The sequence below is a fragment of the Symsagittifera roscoffensis genome, chromosome 3, assembly GCF_963678635.1.
Source record: "Symsagittifera roscoffensis chromosome 3, txSymRosc1.1, whole genome shotgun sequence".
NCBI classification, from domain to species: domain Eukaryota; kingdom Metazoa; phylum Xenacoelomorpha; order Acoela; family Convolutidae; genus Symsagittifera; species Symsagittifera roscoffensis.
Genome location: NC_087064.1, coordinates 9836417 through 9849752, shown reverse-complemented (window position 1 = coordinate 9849752; position 13336 = coordinate 9836417).

The following is a 13336-nucleotide window of genomic DNA, read 5'->3' as shown; positions in this document are numbered from 1 at the left end:
CAGAACTCTTCCTTACAATATAACAATAAGTTTTTTTTCAAAAACAAAGTGCTCTAACACTTTGTTTTTGAAAAAAAAAGTAAATAGAAAATTTTAGCGTCTTCAAAAACCATGAACTAAATTTACCCTCTTGAAAATTCAAAAAAAAAGTAAAACGAAAAATTATTAAGAAATATCAGAAAAAGAACACACTGACAGTAAGCCAAAAAATGGAACGAAACCATTAAGCCGACAAAAAAAAATCAATTTATAAATGAAAAATTTGTGCAATCCAGAGGAATTTCCCTTGAAAATTTTGTGCGATCTTTTATGTTTCCCTTTAAACTACTCAAAAATTAGGTCAGTAAGCCGATAAAATTTGAGCCAAAACCATTTGGACAGACTAAATTTTTCAGCAAAAAAAATTTTGAGTCAAGCGTGGTAAAATTCAGAAATAAAATCAAAACACTAAAACCTAACTACAATGTAAATTGCGTACAGCAAAAAATCTACGTGGCAACTAAACCGACAAAAACTTAAGCAGACAAACAATAATCGGACATTTTTTAAGCAAGACATTGCACATTTTAAAAAACAACAGGTCCTGTCATAATCGAACTCAAGATTTTGCCGTCTCAGGCGTACTCATTACCTACAAGCCAAGTGTACTGGAGACACAAAGAAACTTGAATTCATAAGGAACTGAACCTAAATTAAGCATTTCTAGTTCTGAAAATTCCGTGAAAAAAAATATAGGCGGGAAAAAAGTCTAGTACTTGATTGCAATACCCTAGTACCCGAGTGCAATTTTTGATAGAGTAATTAAGATTAGCAATTTTTTCCTAAAATAAACCCATTTTAACAAAAATGGAACAAAAAAAACTGGAACACTCGATAAGTTTTTTCATTGCGCTGGCAATTCGATACCTTAAGTTAATTTTCTAAACTAGAAGTCATTAACCTTTTCCGTGACCTTTCAAATTTTGCTTTTGAAAATTGAGTTTGCCTCCTTTGTAAGAAAAAAAATGACTAGAACTTAAGAAATCAGAAGTCAAATCACGAAAAAATAAATTTCAGTTTGAACAAACTGTTTGACTCCTTCCTGAAAAAAACTAACCTTCTGTCACACATAAACATAGCCAACAGACAGTTAAATGAAAGTCAATGATTGCAGGAAAAAAACTTTAAATTTCGAACTTCGAAGTAAAAATATGAGGCCTTAAAGCTCTTCGAATTTCAATAAAGTTTTATGCATGACACTTTTTGGTAAATTAACACCATTTGAGACAGTTAGAACAACAGGTTAAATTTTTATTCTGCTGTCAAATCTGCAAATTAAGCTTCTATTGCGGAAGTTTCCTGCATTGAATGGGACCGAATGCTAAGAAAAACTGGAAAAGCTTCAAAATGATATAACACTTCAAAAGCGTAAATCTTCAAAAATTTTGCATTTGATATCGGTTTGCTTAATTGAACTCCTAAGGATTTATGTCGCTTTGATGTATTTTCCATTTTACGGTTTTTTCAAAAGTAGCCAGTTACCTTTCTCATAGAATATAATTTTTTCCACTTCAATCTATCAGCTTCTATCATTTCAATTTTCTTTTAAGGATTTGGGAGCCGTAAAAACCGCCTGTTAAAAATTCACAAACAGAGAGTTGACAAAGTTTCCCTAAACTCAAAATTCTGAGTTTAAAAAAACCAAGCCAAAAGACAGTTGGAAAAGTGTCAGTGAACTCACTGAAACCACAAAATTTTAAATTTTTCGATTTTTGAATTTCGGAGAAAAACAATCACGTTAGAGCTCTTAGAATTTGAAGAATTTTCTCGTTCATGATTGACATTTTTTTCATGAAACTAACTCAATTAAAAAAAATTGAATCATTAGGTAACTTTTTTAATCAGCTATCGAATACTTTGTTCCAAAAAATACTTTGTTCCAAATTTTGATACTGTGGTTTGTCACGTAAAATGTCACGTAGTTTAGATAAAACTAGGTGATACTCAATAATAACACAGAGGTTGAAACTTGTGCCAATTTCTGTTTGCCCATCAACCAATTTAAACTTGAAGGACTGATTTGGCACAAACTTTTTGTTTCCGGTAAAAAAAAATACGTCTCTGACCCTTTAAAGTAAACTTTTACACATTTTTTGTTTGCTGATTAAAAAAGTTTTGCTGATTAAGATAAAAGTTTTCATTCGTAGCAGATGTTGAGAGTTAGGACAGTTGAATTTACCGACAATAATTTCTGAGTAATCTCACATATGTGGGCTCAGCGGTTATGTATCGCAACAGTTCCAATGACTCACCTTTACAAATAATTTCCCACTGCTTCTTGCCTATATTGGGTTGCGTTTAGCAGTAACTTATGAGATAGTTTTTTCAAATTAATCAGCTGTTGCAAATTATAAGACAGGTTAAACAAGTTAATGAGCTGTAAAAATTATTTTAATTGCGTATGCAGAGATTTATAGAACTAGTCTTTCGTGCGCTAGAATGATTAACTCTAAACTAATTCACTAAGAGACAATTTTAAATGCAATTTTACACTCTATAATTCATATTTTCATGGCCCACTATGCAAAAAAAACTAACAAAACTATTCTATCGACGAAGAAAATGTTCTGAGCTACACTAAAGGAAAGCATCAATACTTAGTTTCAAAGACATGGTAGTTCTGAAAATGCCAGTTTACCCAATTTGCAGTAAATTTTCCAATCAATATCACGGCGATGATAATTTAAACTCAATTTTCGCCTCGAGGAATAAATATGGCAAATTGCACAAATCTGAAATTTCAATTCGTATACTTATGTAGTTGAAAGGAGCAAAAACTATGCGCCCGTTTTTGGTTCGCTGATGCATAAAATTGCTGATTTTATACAAATTTATCGACCTTTTATTTTAGCCAAACCTGGTGATAGATAACCTGAGGAGGCTTTCTTCAAAACTATCGGTCAAAATCAAACGCAATCTGAGATTTTAACTTTCTACAATGCATTCTTTCAAGAAGCATTTAACCGAAAGTTTAATTGGATTTCTAAAAGTTCGGGTCTAAAAAGGTCAATTTTTTAAACAGAAGTAAAGCGGAGCTTCGCACCACTTGCGATAGAACACAATCATAAATGAAAAAAAAATGAAAATTGTTGAAAAAAACTAGGTGAACTTACATTTTTCGGTTAACTTGATGAAGGACACTAAGGACCCAGCTGAAACTGGATGAACGTGTTTCATAATTTTTGAATTTGTTATACTGATGCCGTATAAAAATTTCACTTCGCCCATAACCTTAGTTGTTTCTCTACTAAATTGAATGAGAAGAGTAAAACTTGAGATTATGGTATTTTCCCAAAGACATAGCATTTCTCTTTCAAAAAAATATTAAAAAAACCTTTTCAGCAGGGAAGATTCGCGCAACCGCTTCTTTCAATACAACTGATCATCTCAGATTTGTTAGGGCAATTTTCAAGAAAATTTTAAAGTTTCTGCAAAAACGGTAAAAATTCAAAAACTACGACTTCCCGCAATCCGTGATTTTTTTTTGCTCAAAGCAGATCGTGGCCGGTAAAGAAGAGAAGATTCCCAAAATCTGGTTTATCGATTGAACATTTTGCTTGAGAATTGGCACGATTACGTTCTTAACCTCAAAAACCTTCCAAAAAATGGTCAAAGCTTAAAAGTTTTACTTGTTTGAAGGCCATAACTTTTTCAAAAAAAACTGGGCGTAGCAATTTACCAAAGTAAGCTTCCATTTGCGTAATTTCCATAAGCGTAATCACTTGCAGACAACTTTCCTGTTTTTGAAAAAAAAGTACGAATAGAAAATTTTAGCGTCTTCAAAAACCATGAACTAAATTTACCCTCTTGAAAATTCAGAAAAAAAAGTAAATAGAAAAGCTATTAAGAAATATCAGAAAAAGAACACACTACCAGTGAGCCAAAAAATGGAACAAAACCATTAAATCGACGAAAAAAATAAATTTATAAATGAAAATTTTGCGCAATCCAGAGGAGTTTCCCTTGAAACTTTTGTGCGATCTTTTGTTTCCCTTTAAACGACTCAAAAATTAGGTCAGTAAGCCGATAAAATTTGAGCCAAAACAATTTGGACAGACTTAATTTTTCAGCAAAAAAATATTAAGTCAAGCTTGGTAAAATTAAGAAATAAAATCAAAACACTAAAACCTAACTACAATGTAAATTGCGTACAGCAAAAAATCTACGTGGCAACCAAACCGACAAAAACTTAAGCAGATAAACAATAATCGGAAATTTTTTAAACAAGATATTGCACGTTTTCAAAAAAACAGGTCCTGTCATAATCGAACTCAGGATTTTGCCGTCTTAGGCGTACTCATTACCTTCAAACCAAGTGTACTGGAGACACAAAGAAACTTGAATTCATAATGAACTGAACCTAAATTAAGCATTTCTAATTCTGAACATTCCGTGAAAAAAATTATATGCGGGAAAAAAGTCTAGTACTTGATTGCAATACCCTAGTACCCGAGTGCAATTTTTGTGGAGTAATTAAGATTAGCAATTTTTTCCTAAAATAAACCCATTTTAACAAAAATGGAACAAGAAAATCAAAAAATGGAACAAAAAGTTTTTTCATTGCGCTGGATATTCGATAGCTTAAGTTAATTTTCTAAACTAGAAGTCATTCACCTTTTCCGTGACCTTTCAAATTTTGCTTTTTAAAAGTTGAGTTTGCCTCCTTTGTAAGAAAAAAAGATGACTAGAACTTAAGAAATCAGAAGTCAAATCACGAAAAAATAAATTTCAGTTTGAACAAACTGTTTGACTCCTTCCTGAAAAAAACTAACCTTCTGTTACACATAAACATAGCCAACAGACAGTTAAATGAAAGTCAATTATTTCAGGAAAAAAACTTTAAATTTCGAATTTCGAAGTAAAAATATGAGGCCTTAAAGCTCTTCGAATTTCAATAAAGTTTTATGCATGACACTTTTTGGTAAAATAACACAATTTGAGACAGTTAGACCAATAGGTTAAATTTTTATTCTGCTGTCAAACGTACAAATTAAGCTTCTATTGTGGAAGTTTCCTGCATTGAATGGGACCGAATGCTAAGAAAAACTGGAAAAGCTTCAAAATGATATAACACTTGAAAAGCGTAAATCTTCAAAAATTTTGCATTTGATATCGGTTTGCTGAATTAAACTTCTAAGGATTTATGTCGCTTTGATGTATTTTCCATTTTAACGGTTTTTTCAAAAGTAGCCAGTTAGCTTTCTCATAGAATATATTTTTTTCCACTTCAATCTATCAGCTTCTATCATTTTAATTTTCTTTTAAGGATTTGGGAGCCATAAAAACCGCCTGTTAAAAATTCACAAACAGAGAGTTGACAAAGTTTCCCTAAAATCAAAATTCTGAGTTTAAAAAAACCAAGCCAAAAGACAGTTGGAAAAGTGTCAGTGAACTCACTGAAACCACAAAATTTTAAATTTTTCGATTTTTGAATTTCGGAGAAAAACAATCACGTTAGAGCTCTTTGAATTTGAAGAACTTTTTTTTTCATGATTGACATTTTTTCATGAAACCAACTCAATTAAAAAAAACTGAATCATCAGGTAACTTTTTTAATCAGCTATCGAATACTTTGTTCCAAAAAATACTTTGTTCCAAATTTTGATACTGTTTTCAAAAAGTACACGGTCCAAATAGGCAAAACGTCACGTAGTTTAGATAAAACTAGATAATACTCAATAATAACACAGAGGTTGAAACTTGTGCCAATTTCTGTTTGCCCATCAAGCAATTTAAACTTGAAGGACTGATTTGGCACAAATTTTTTGTTCCCGGTAAAAAAAATACGTCTCTGACCCTTTAAAGTAAACTTTACCAAATTTTTTGGTTTCTCAACGTTAAAATGCTCAAAAAAATTTAACTTTCATTAAACGCGAAAAAATGTTTGCTGATTAAGATAAAGGTTTTCATTCGCAGCGGATGTTGAGAGCTAGGACAGTTGAATTTACCGACAATAATTTCTGAGGTATCTCACATATGTGGGCTCAGCGGTTATGTATCGCAAAAGTTCCACTGACTCACCTTCACAAATAATTTCCCACTGCTTCTTGCCTATATTGGGTTGCGCTTAGTAGTAACTTATGAGATAGTTTTTTCAAATTAATCAGCTGTTGCAACTTATAAGACAGGTTAAACAAGTTAATCAGCTGTAAAAATTATTTTAATTGCGTATGCAGAGATTTATAGACCTAGTCTTTCATGCGCCAGAATGATTAACTCTAAACTAATTCACAAAGAGACAATTTTAAATGCAATTTCACTCTCTATAATTCATATTTTCATGGCCCACTATGCAAAAAAAAACTAACAAAAACTATTCTATCGACGAAGAAAATGTTCTGAGCTACACTAAAGGAAAGCATCAATACTTGGTTTCAAAGACATGCTAGTTCTGAAAATGCCAGTTTACCCAATTTGCAGTAAATTTTCCAATCAATAAGAAATCGCAAGAAGCTGCACTATTCAAATTTTTCCTTGGTTTCACATCGCATGAACAAAATATTTTTTCTCCGCTCATTCGAGAAAAAGTTCATTTCACAGGAAAGTTTAACGCATGTATCAGACAGTAAAACTTTCATGTTTGTACTTCAGATCATTTGATTTCAGCCGACGTAATTTTTTGCATTCTATCTATAAGTTGTACAAAGTGTGTTTCTTGAAAACAGACTAAGTGTGTTTAAAATTCAATTTGCGTTTGATTTTGTCTACAAGTGTAGGATCATGGCGATGATAATTTAAACTCAATTTTCGCCTCGAGGAATAAATTCGTCAAATTGCACAAATCTGAAATTTCAATTCGTATACTTATGTAGTTGAAAGGAGCAAAAACTATGCGCCCGTTTTGGTTCGCTGATGCATCGAATTGCTGATTTTATACAAATTTTTCAACCTTTATTTTAGCCAAACCTGGTGATAGATAACCTGAGGCTTTCTTCAAAACTATCGGTCAAAATCAAACGCAATCTGAGGTTTTAACTCTCTATAATGCAATAATTTTTCAAACCCCCTTCCTGGGAAATTCTAGATACAACCTGCTTCTAGACCAACCAAGAAGTATGGAGTGAATAAACTGGTTTCACTTGCAAAATAAACTTAAATTACCATAATTGAATGATTTGAGCGTTCTGGGATCAAAAAATGAGCAAATATCTACTAAGTGAAAACAAAACTGTTGTCATATAAATTTTCATTGAATTTAAAAGTTTTCACGACCCATCCAAACTGATACACAATCCAAAACGGATAAATTTTGCCCTCCAAATTGCGCAAAATAAGTTGACTTGGTCGATATAACAAACAGAAACTGTTTGAATAATTAAAAAAGAGAAAAATGAAAAAAAAAACTCAAAACGGAAACCGACGAAAACCAGGAACACGAAAAAAATCGATTTTTTTTGAAAAGATAATAATAACCTGAAACGGGCTTGAACTAATTACTAGCTAACTGATGGTACTTTTATTTGAATTTTATTTGAAAATTGAGCATTTAAGATGAAAGATCCTCTAGAAGTGATTCTCTAGGACAAAGTTGTTTACGGGGAAAAAAGTTTAGTACCCGATTGCAATACATTTGCTTATCGCAAGGGTAATGAATGTGGTCGGAACAATCTGTGCTACCTGAACAGCAATGGGCTATTCTTGTTTAAATTTTAAATCGCAACATGGCTCATTTGGTCATAGAAACACATCAAACTACTGCGAAAATAATAAATTCGAAACGGGGGGGGGGCGAAGAGCCAAAAATTCAAATAACTTTGATTATCACTGGAGAAACTTATCCATTTTTGCATGGAGCTCGAATCATGACTGACACACAGTTTCATTATGGTATTTATTTTATTTTACTTCCGAAAAACGTTTTTATTAACAAGCAGCAAGCGATTCGACGCATTTCAGCAGCTAAGGTGAGAAGGAGCCTTGAAACAAGTTAGGTGAGAAGACAGTCAGTGTTTAAACTGTTTATTCAAGAAAGGTGAGTTGCAGTGAGACGAGGTTACAAGGAAAGGTAGTTGTAGAGGTTAATAGCGCAAACATTTCAAATACTAAAGAGAATATACATCAGTTGCACTTTCAGTCTGAAAGATATCAACGGTGCTACCATTTCATTTATTTCAAAAATGATCCAAAAAAATTTCGTTTTTCATTTTTTTTCGGATTGTTCAAAATAACTGAAAGTGCAACAAGAAAAAGATAGTGAGAGATTACACACGTATTAATTAGTAGCATATAGTACAATACACGCTTTCATGTTTAAAAAGTTTTTGACTCACGTAGCGTCAAATGTCATTTCACCTAACTTGTTAGGTTCTTTTTCCCTTTTTGCTTGCTCAAGAACCCGTGGAAGCTATTCGGAACAACGCAATCAGAGGAGATTCTTAACGCACCTTGTCCATCGACTCCATGCTCACTGGCTCGCTCATCGAGGCACGTCTGCTGGCTGCTTCCCTGGATTTCACCATCTTCGCCTGTGCATTCCACTCGTAACAGTCAAACGCTGAACTGCTCTGAGGCTGGGCAGTACTAGCTCCACCGGCGTGTGATTCAACATAGCATGCATCTTGTTCGCCTCCCGTCACCATGTTTTCATCCGACATGCGCGAGAGAGATTGTGGCGACACTGCGTGAGTAATGAACCCTTCTTTCTGTTTCATAGTCTCTTCGGACACTTCGCTGGTGCTCCTTGTAGATGCTCTTTTGGCTGCTCGCTCCATATTCTTGCTCCTACTTTTAGTACTATTGTCCTCAGCTCGTCCTGCTAAAACGCATTATTATACATAGCTAATAAGATACACAATCGGTGCGTTATTTCGGTAAATCGCAGCCATAAAACTTTTGTTCCGACCATTGAAAATTGGGAGGAACTTTGTATTCGGTTGTAATTTAGATTTTTCTCTGTCTGTTTTCCACGCAAAATCAGGTACCACAAATACTCATTGGAATAAGTCGATATACCAAACTAAAGCCCTTTCAGTAGTGATTCGAATGACATAAAAAATCAAAAAATCGTCCCAGCGTCGAGAAAAACTGGTTTAATTTTTTAATTTTAGTTCAATTACGAGAGACTAAAGCGATCGAGTAATCATGATTATATGAAAATTTACTTTAATTTAGACTTTAAGGCTTAAAAAACTCAAATTTACTGTAAAAGCCACTAATTTTGGATGTATAATATAGTGCTTTCTTGGCCATAAAGGTATTCTAAAAACAATTTGAGCTAAATTAGAAAAAGTTAGCCATTCTTTGTTTTTGGAGGACAAAGGTTGTCGATTACGTCCAATTCACTAAACTTCTACGCGTTTTTATAGTTCTCAAATTTCACTACGCTTTCAAAACGACACTAACTTGGAGAAAAGAATAGACATAATCAAACCACAAATTGAATTTAAAAATTTGAGAGTATATATATGCATTGTGGAGGATTTTCATGAGAAGCCCCAAAATGTTACCTGTATTTAGCATCAGTTGCTTATGTTTTTAAATTGTTCTTAGTTTAGTCGCCTCCTCGCGGGGCAACGCTATAATTTTGTCATATCTGAAGCTTCTCGTCTGTAACGGTCAGGACTTCATTGCGAAAAGGTTAAACGCATTCATTCAAGAGCATTTATTGCAGCTTTTTACGCTGAAATTGAAAAAAAGCCGACGAAAATTAAATGTATTTTTTCCAGCAAGCCTTCTTATTTTTTCCTGATATTCGATTAACGAAAAGATACTCAAAATTTTTTTTGATGTTCTGAACCAAAATTAAACGTGTTCGCGTCATTAAAGCATTTTAACAATTCAGTAAAAAAACGTATGACCAACTTTTCGACAACTTTATCTTGCGATCGTACGATGGGGTGGAAACTGGAAGGCCAATTTTCATGCAAGTTGAAAAAATTTGTTCACCTTTTCAAGCTGACACGTTTTGGCTCTTTTATAGTTTCCTACCCGCCTCGTAAAATAGCAAAATGAAGCTGCTCCAAAAATTGTTCACGCGGAATTTTGCATGTTATGTTGTGAAAATTAGTTCACCTGTTCACGCAGTTCACCTGTTCACGCTGACACGTATTAATGCAGTTTTTAAACAGACTTTCCTTTAATGAATTTCAGAAAAAATCAAGGTGGGGAACTGTAAAAGAGCCCACGTTTTGATCTAGAACAACTTAAGGCTCTTTCACCTTTCCCCCCATCTCGCATAATCATCGATTGGCTCTTTTCCAGTTCCCCCCTTCAATATCAATTTTCTATTTAACGTTGTCATAGTGCAATGAAATTTGGCGTGGTGAACAAATCGACAATTCTGAACAGATTTGTTCTTCATAGTTTACAGCGTAACATCACGCATTTAGTCGTAATAACACGTAAAACAAACAAAATTCGGTATTTTTAAAGGGGTGAACTGGAAAAGAGTCCATCGATTTCATGGTGTAACTAGTGGATTCACCAGGTTAAGTATGAAGACCAAATATGTTTGTCATGGCTTCGTTAGTCCGCATGTCAACTTTCAAAACAATCGGACAACGCGGAAAATAAGTTTTTTTACTAAAATTCGCAGGTCGGGAGAAGAGGAAAAAGAGACAACTTAAGACCATTGAGATAGGATCTTGTGCTCTTTTCCAGTTTCGGCTCTTTTTCCTCCCCACCTGCAAATTTTTATATTTGAAGTTAGTGTCCACTTTGTCCGATTGTCATGAAAATTGACATGCAGACTAATTAGGCCATGACAAACATATTTGATCTTCAAAACTAACCTTGTAAAACCACTCGGTAGACCATAAAATTCATGTTTGAGTGAGGTGATGGGAAAAGGAAAAAGAGCCCCAGTTTCCCCCAACTTTCAAATTCTCTCTTCTTCTAACTCTTTTGTGTGTTTTTATGACTAAAAGCGGGCTCTTTTCCACTTTCCAACCATATTTCAATTTTTCCTTTTTCATAGTTGTTTTACTTGTTATAACGGCTAAACGCATGGGCTTTTTTCCAGTTTCCCACCCCCTTGTAAAATTGCAAAATTGAGATGTTCAAAAATTGTTCACACGGCTTTTCGCATGTAAGAAATGTTGTAAAAATTTTATTCACCTGTTCACACTGACACGTTTTGATGCAATTTCTATCAAGAAAAGTCATTTTGGCTCTTCCCCCCCCCCCCCCCCCCCTCACTCACTCAACCATGAACTTTATGGTCTAACGAGTGGTTTTACTAGGTTAATTATGAAGACCAAATATGCTTGTTATGGCCTAATTAGTCTGCTTGTCAATTTTCACGACAATCGGACAAAGCGAACAGTAACTTCAAATATAAAAATTTGCAGGTGGGGGGGGGGGGGGGGGGGAGGACCCTCATGGATTTTAAATAGACTTTCATAAAACGAATTTTAGAAAAAAAATTGAAGGGGGACTGGAAAAGAGCCCAATACACAACTGTTCTAGACACGTGGAAATCTTCTGAAAAGGACACAGCTTATGGTTCAAATGTCGACATTATCCTTTACATTCCAGTGCGTATAGCACAACTGGTAGGGTGATATACCAAAGGATCTAGGGTACTTGGTTCAGGTCCAGGCTAAGCCTGACTGAGGTTACTACTCTCGAGGACGCAGAGCATTAGTTCCCTCTTCGGATCTAGCTCAGGCAGGTCACCTTGAGAAACTTCCTTGGTGGTTTGTCTGAGTTGGGTTTACGAGTAGTAGCCGCCAAGAGGCCTCAAGGTCACGGTTGATCGCCCTACCACTATCTATCTATATAAGGCAAAGGGGTGAGATCGAACCCCGAATTTTTCCATTTATAAATTTTTGTTAAACAGTCGAACGCCTATCAAAGATTTGGCTAATTTACACGAGTTCAAAACGCAATCTGACATTTTGCAAAAATTAGCATGTGTGTAAGTAAGTTACTCATTTTTGCGGCTCTTTTCCAGTGTGTGTGTGTGTGTGTGTGTGTGTGTGTGTGTGTGTGTGTGTGTGTGTGGTCCCCGTCAATGATTGGGGGGCTTGCTCGCCGTAGCACGGATGAATTCGATTACTTGTTCGGGTTTCGTTTGGATAATTGACGCGGGTGGTTGGCCACCAAAAATCGCATTTCTTTCTTGATCCCATTTGGGGCATTTCGTAAGCCAGTGTATGGTGTCTTCAGTTTCGCTGAAGCAATGCGGGCACGACCCTTCCTCTATTTTCCCGTGTTTAAAGAGGGTTTCCCGCAGAAATGGAGCTCTATTGAGTCTAATACGGTGGAGACTAACTTCTGCTTCTCTCGAACGTCCTTCTCCTTCCTGAAGTGGTTTCCCACCTGTCATTCGTCTGTGTGGGTGGTTTTCCGGTACCAACTTCGAGTATAACTCATATCGACGCTCCTCCTTTTGTCTGTTCACATCTTCTCTGATGTCTTCGAAGATCTTTTCGCTGATTCTCTTTTGCGCTTCCGATCGCCAGTCCGACCTTCCTTTTAACCTTATTTGTGACTGGTTTGTTCCAAGTCTGTTAAGGGGATGTTTTTGTTTGAAGTTGCAGCATTTGGCCAGTAACTTGGCTGCATTATCTATGCCCTCCTCGTATATTGTGTTAAGCTGAGCCTCAGCTCGAGTTTGGACTGATGGGGCCCCTGCAGGCGCCCCCACAATACACCTAGCCGCTGCATTATTGCAAACTTCAATTTTTTCGCGCGTTGAAGGCGACAGGAACATACCCCAGGTTTCAAAGGCATACGCGCCACCGGGTCTGATATAGCTCTTGTAGAGTTGCCTCAAGTCATTGGCTTTTATTCCCCAGTTTTTTCCGCTCAATGAGCGTACTATTTGTAGCCTTTGTTTCAGTTTCTTCTTGGCTGTGTTGGCTTGCGCGTTGAAACGTAACTGGGTGTCAATTTCCACTCCGAGGATTACTGTTGAGTTTTCATATTTAATCGGTTCACCCCCCATATGTAAATCTGGAGTGTTCTTACACCCAGTTTCTTTCGGATCAACTGTTACTACTAAGCCTACAGTTTTGTCCATTGCCAGTTCCACGTAGTTCGATTTAGCCCATGTTTATTGATTCAAGCGCTGGTTTGATTTGATTTGCCGCTTCCTCTATTCTTTCGGCGGCCACTTGTATAGTTAAATCGTCAGCGAACTGGTTAACAATGACTGATGGCGACTTGCCCTTAATTGCTTCCGGGAGTTTTGCTGTTGCAAAGCAATATAGAAGGGGCGAGAGCGGGCTTCCTTGCGGCATACCTTGGGAGAAAACTAGAGTTTTACTGAATTCTTCGTTCCATCTGACCATGGCTCGGCGATCCGACAGCCATGATTTCAGCCATTTTAGTGCTACGCTTCCTAGGCCCCTCT